Source organism: Microtus ochrogaster, chromosome 1 (assembly GCF_000317375.1).
Source record: "Microtus ochrogaster isolate Prairie Vole_2 chromosome 1, MicOch1.0, whole genome shotgun sequence".
NCBI lineage: Eukaryota > Metazoa > Chordata > Mammalia > Rodentia > Cricetidae > Microtus > Microtus ochrogaster.
In genome coordinates this window covers 43960611-43967453 of record NC_022009.1, presented here as the reverse complement: position 1 = coordinate 43967453, position 6843 = coordinate 43960611, and the positions used below count along the sequence as shown (strand labels likewise).

Genomic DNA, 6843 nt, shown 5'->3' with positions numbered 1-6843 from the left:
AGCTTGTCACCATCCTGGGCATCCTGGGCATCAATGGAAGACACTATTTTAAGACAAAACAAACTCCTGATAACATTTTTAAAAAATCAGACATAGAAAATTTTCTGTTAAGTATGTTGGCACACACCTATAATCTGTGAATTTGGGAAGATATGGCAGGAAATAACGTGTTCAAGGCCAGCTTCGACTATAAAGTATGAGCTTTATAATTAGAAGACCATACCTGAAATATAAAATAAACAATCCTAAAATTCATACAAAACCTCAAGGGGCTCTGAACATCTAAAATAGCCTTGAAAAAGGACAAAGCTGGAGGTCTCACACTTCTTGTTTTAAAATGCACAACCCAATCACCAAGATATGGTACTAGCATAGAGACACAAACAAGACAAAATCCTGGGGCAAACCCTTGAATATATGGTCAAATGGTCTTCATCAAGCCTCTAAGGATACAGAGAAGGTCAGTGTTCAACACACAGTGCTGGGAAAACTGGACTGCCACACACAGAAAGTATAAAGTTGAACCTCAAACCCATACATAAGAGTAAACTCACAATAAATCAAGACTTAAAACACCCTACAGAAAGCATAACACTTTCTTTAGTAACTGAGGAATTGGAATTTTCATTATTCCTCAGTTACAAAATCAAATGTCAAAATAGGCAAATGAGAACATGTGAAACTTTAAAACTTCTGCACACAGGGCCTGGCAAGCTGTGGGCAAAGTGCTGGCTGTGCAACTGAGGCTAAGTTCAGCTGCCTAGTAACTACATAAAAAGCTAAGTATGGTGGCCTTGTTCCTGTAATCCCGGCACTGGGAGTGGAAACAGGAGGATCCCTGGGACTTGCTGGTCAGTCAATCTAGGTTAGTTGGTGAGCTCCAGATTCAGGGAGAGAACACATCTCAAAAATATAAGATGAAGAGTGATAAAGAAGTCATGTGAATGTTCTATCGGGAATTCACCAAGGCCAGCTGGCCTGGGTCTGAAGAAGCATGGGATAAAACCGGACTTGCTGAACATAGCGGACAATGAGGACTACTGAGAACTCAAAAACAATGGCAATGAGTTTTTGATCCTACTGCACGTGCTGGCTTTGGGGGAGCCTAGGCAGTTTGGATGCTCAACTTACTAAACCTGGATGGAGGTGGGCGGTCCTTGGACTCCCCACAGGTCAGAGAACCCTGATTACTCTTCAAGCTGATGAGGGAGAGGGACTTGATGGGGGAGGGGGAGGGAAATGGGAGGCGGTGGCGGGGAGGAGGCAGAAATCCTTAATAAATAAAGAAATTAAAAAAAATAAAAAAAATTTATGCAACTTAAAAAAAAAAGAAGTCATGTGATATTAACCTCTGGCCTCTGTAAGTACATATTGTACCCACCCACACAAATAAAAAAAAACTGAAAAACAATTTACAAAACAGGAGAAAATATTTACAGATTACCTATCTGGTCAGTATTTACTATTCAGAATCCATCAGGAAATCCTGCATCTCAACAATAACAAGATCAAAAATCATAAATAGGCAAAGAGCTTGGACAAGTATCTAAGTCTGAGGCCAGTCTAAGCTATGTAACAAAACTTATCTCTAAAACTAATACATACATATATGTTAGGTGGTGGCGGTGCAACCACCACTTTTAATTCTGTCCTCAGGAGGCGGAGGCAGGCAGATTTCTGTGAGTTCAAGCCCAGCCTACATAGCCAGTTCCAGGTCAGGTAGGAATAAGACCTTGTGAGAGGTGAGATATTGTCTACAATTTTTTTTTAATTTGGACTGATTAAATAGATCCATACTTACTACCCTACACAAAACTCAACTCCCAATTGATCAAAGACCTTAGCATAAAACCAGATACACTGAACCTGATAGAAGAGAAAGTGGGACTAGCCTTGAACTCATTGGTATAGACTTTCTGAACAGAACACTGTTATTGCAGGCACTAAGATCAACAATTAATAAATGGGACTTCATGAAACTGAAAGCTTCTGTAAGGCAAAGGACACCATCCTTAGGATAAAGTGGCACCCTACAAAATAGGAAAAGATTTTTACCAATTCCACATTAGACAGAGAGCTAATATCCATAATATATGAAGAAATCAATAAACTAGATATCAAAATACAAAATAATCCAATTTAAAATTGGAGTACAATCAAAACAGAAAATTCTCCATACAGGAAACTCAAGTGGCTAAAAAACACAAATGTTCAACACCTTAGTCATCAGGGAAATGCAAATCAAAACTACTTTGAGATTCTATTTTATACCTGTCAGATTGGCTGAGATCAATAACACAATTGACAGCTCATGATGAAGATGTGGAATAAGGGAAACAATCATTCATTGCTAGTAAAAATGCAAACCTGTACAACCACTATGGAAATCAGTGTGGCAATTCCTCAGAAGGATGGGAATTGATCTACAAGATCCAGCTACACCACTCTTGGTCATATACCCAAAGGACATTTCATCCTATCACAAGGACACTTGCTCAACCATGTTCATTGTTGCTCTGTTCGTAATAGCCAGAAATTGGAAACAACCAAAATGTCCCTCAACAGAAGAATGGATAAAGAAAATGTGGTACATTTATACAATGGAGTGTTACGCAGCTGTTTAAAAAAGTTATACCGTGAAATTTGCAGAATAATGGATGGAACTAGAAAAAAATCATCTTTAGTGAAGTAACTTAGACCCAGAAAGATAAATATGGTATATATTCTCTTATATGTGGATAGTAGCCATTAAATAAATGACAGGAGATACAGGAATGGAAAGATCGTGTGGGGAGGGAGAAGGGAGACAGGGTTGGTGGAGAGAATGTTGGGAGAGATAGCTAGAATTAAGAGGCATTTGAGGGGTGGTAAAGAAACCTAGTACAGTCAAAATTTTCTAAAATATATGAAGGCAATCCTATGAAGTCTCTAAATAATGAAGGAGACGGAGTCCCAACTGGCTGTCTCTTGTAACCAAACTAAGCTTCCAGTACCAGGACTTGGTTACATTCAATTGACTTGTTAACCAAAGGGGTCCCATAGAAATTTCCAAACAATCCAAGGCTGTTGCTAAAATAATAGGTTACAGCCGGGCGGTGGTGGCACACGCCTTTAATCCCAGCACTCGGGAGGCAGAGACAGGTGGATCTCTGTGAGTTCAAAGACAGCCTGGTCTACAAGAGCTAGTTTCAGGACAGGCTTTAAAACTACAGCGAAACCCTATCTCGAAAAACAAAATAAATAAATAAAAATAAAATAATAGGTTACTTGCTACAAACTGACAGCAGGGCCAAAGACAACACCCACAGTACTCACTGAACATGGAGAGTCGAGCTGGTGCCTACATAGAACCCCCATTCTTACATTCTAGTGTCTTTGGTACAGGTATTCTTCAGGCTACCAAAAGAGAAATGTAAACACCAACCCAGCATTGATCTACAATGCCGTCCTCATGTAAAATATGATAGGACAATGGTGGCATATAGCTTGTGGGCGTAAGCCACTAATGTTTTTGCCCACTCCACAAGATGGAACCCATACCTGACACTGCTTGGGTGACCACGAACCAGAGACTAGATAGTCCAGAGACCTAGGGCAAAACCAAGTACTACCAGTCTACCAAAAAAAAAGTACTGATAAAATGACTCCTATACTCATAGATCAGCACCTTCCTCAGCCATCATCAGAGAAGCTTCCTCCTGCAGCAAGTGGGAACAAATACAGAGACCCAAGCCAGACATTATGCAGAGAGTGAGAGACCTTGAAACACACAGCTCTAAATGGGATGTCTTCATCACATCCCTCCCCTTAAAGCTCAGGGAGCCCTGCAGAAGAGGAGGCAGAAAGTATGTAAAAGTCAGAAGGGATGCAGGACACCAGGATAACAAGTTCCTCTAAATCAAATGAGCAAGGCTCACATGAACTCAGAGACAGAAGCAGCTAGCAATGGCCTACATAGGCCTGCACCAGGTCCTCTGCATATATATTGCGGCTTTCAATTTAGTGTTTTTACGGGACTCTTGAGTATGTGAACAAGTGGGTCTCTGATTCTTATGTCTTCTCTTGGGGCTCTTTTTCTGCTGTTGGTTTACCTTGTCCAGCTTCAATGTGACCATTTTCTTTTATCTTATTATATTTTATTTTGTTATGTTTGGTCACTATCTCTTAGACATCTGTTCCTTTCTAACAGACATAGAAAGGGAGTGAATTTGGGTCGAAGGGGAAATTGGAAGGAACTTGGAGGAGCAGAACTTGAAGGAGGGAAGCGAAACTGTAATCAGAATATATTATATGAGAAAAGAATCTATTTTTAGTAAAAGGGGGAAATTGGGTTGATTAGTTGGCTCAGTGAATAAAAATACTTGCCACCAAGCCTGGGAAATTCACAAAGTGAATGAGAGAACAGACTTCTACAAGTTGCCCTTTGACTTCCATATGCATGCATGTACACACAGTCTAATAAATGTTATTTTTTAAAATTTAATGTTAAAAGTATTATGAACTGATATAAACAATGATAGATAACATGGACAGGGAAGAGCAAAACTAAATTCAAAGTAGATGCTCACTGGGTGCAAATAAATCTCAATTTTTTTAATCAAATGAAAAAAGCATAATTAAACATGATGTATTGTTCAAAAAAAGTTCATGACACTTTTTAATTTGTAATTAAAAACATTAAGTGTTAAGCTTATCAGCATATATACAGTGGACAACTTTTTGGCTATCTAGTGTGCTAACTGCTAAATTTTGGGCTGGATATGAACTTTATAGTTAGGCAGATGCAGATGCCAAAAAGAAGTGACAACTGGTCTGATTCTACCCTGGTCACACTGCATCTAGATTCAACTATTTGTAAGAATCCTTGATACACTAGAGCCCACTCACCAAGTTGCATGAGGCTCATGTGAGCAGTGTTTAACTTAGGGCAGAGTCAATTTGGGGAAGTCATTGTCATCTTTTAATTCTTGGGCACTATTTTTGGATTATGTAAAATGGATTACTTTACAAAAATTTTAAAGAAATTAATAACAGCCACATACATGAAGAAGGAAGAGATATAGGTCTGTCTTAAAAATCCAATAATCTGCCTCATAGCATCCAGGCAGGATGCTGAAGTACAAAAGCAGAGATAACAGTCATGATTATATTCAGTCATTCATAAATATCTGCTAGGTGCTTACTGTACTGAATATCTAGGCAGACCAGCACTGTCCCAGAGGGCTTTCTACAAGGATGGATGACAGGCATCAGCTACATGTGACTACTGATCAATTAAAACTGGCACTCAAATCACGACTATTCATACAAGTCCACCGACCCTTGGTTGGTTGCTGCCGCCACTGCCAAAATCTCCACAGGTGTGCCTTCAGGAAGTTCAAGAGCTGCCTCTGGCAGTAACCGCAGACTCCAGCAGACACAGAATCAAGTAGATGAGGTGGTTGATATCATGAGAGTCAGCGTGGACAAGGTGTTAGAAAGAGATGAGAAGCTCTCAGAGCTAGATGATTGCGCAGATGCACTGCAGGCAGGCACTTCTCAGTTTGAAACAAGTCCTGCCAAGCTGAAGAGAAAGTACAGGTGGAAGAACTGCAAGATGTGGGCGATAGGGATCAGTGTCCTGGTGATTGTTGTCATCATCATTATTGTGTGGTATGTCTCTTAGTGAGGAATCTGGTGAAACCGAAGCCTACTTATTGAGCTTACCTACTGTTTTTTTCCCCCAAAAAATTATTTTTGTTAGTTTACATAGAGTTCAGTGCCTAGGAAATGTGCCCATGTTTTAATATATACTCCAAATGGGGGTGTAAGCTGCCCTGCCCACAATTTGCACAGTGCCTTCACAAAGTTATGCACTGACTAGGAAAGAGGACTTCTGGTGTTCCAGAGTGCTGGAGTCGAGGTGGATATTGTCACTGATGACTCGCTGTGGATTCCAGGAAGGGGATTCTATTCAGTCAGTTGTCCCCACATCTGACATTGTCTTCAAAACCACATTTTCAAACCTTTGGGTGATTAGATTCCCAGCTTGTGCCTTCCAAGAAGAACACTACTGCCTAGTACAAATTGGTGACAATAATAGGGCGTGCCTTATTTTGATACTGGCTCCTTTTCCTTAAAAGGACCCTCCTTTCTGTAAGCACTACTGACTCCTGCTGTATTTAAGATGCTCTCATGTTAGGTGTGAATGTTTACTTTTCTGTTCTTGTTGTGTATCACTTCTCAAAGAATATTTTAATCAAAAATAACCTTTTAACAAGTTTTTGTAGAACTATGACCAAAGTTTTTTTTGCCAAGATATAAATACAATAAAATGTCCATAAGTCTGGCCCTAATAGATAAATTCAAACAAATGCCAAATGTAACTCAAGGTGCCCTTCAAGAAAAGTGTTAATTCTGTGTGAGCCTTCATCATTTTCACAGTCCTTCCTATGCTGTAGATAATGCTACTCCTTCAGATTTGGTTTCTTTCGTAGAGAATGTCAGACCTATATAGATAAGGCATTTAGCCAGCAGTTTGCAGACTTAACTAGAGGCTGTGGTCTCTAGTACAGTGTGAGCAGCAGCTCTGCAGCCTCATGTCAGTTTGCACAGACCAGAGATCTTGAATGCTGTTTACTGCTTTTACTCATACCCCACTTCCTAAACCGGTTCTCTGTATTGTGCTTGAGGTGAGGCATTGGCCACTTCCAAGTAGAGAGCTAAGCAGAGATGCCTGTTGCTCTTAAGCCATAGCTATTACCATCTGAGACACTTTCGTTGTGTATCTGAGACTTTCATCAAGGCATGGTTCAAAGTTAAGAGTTCAGGCATGGCCGGGCGGTGGTGGCGCACGCCTTTAAT

General features: G+C 40.1%; 1 pseudogene; it reads left to right on the top strand.

Annotated features, from left to right (window-relative positions):
- Positions 1–152: 152 nt before the first annotated feature.
- On the top strand, positions 153–5665 carry LOC101994525 (annotated as a pseudogene).
- The last annotated feature ends 1178 nt before the right edge of the window (positions 5666–6843 follow it).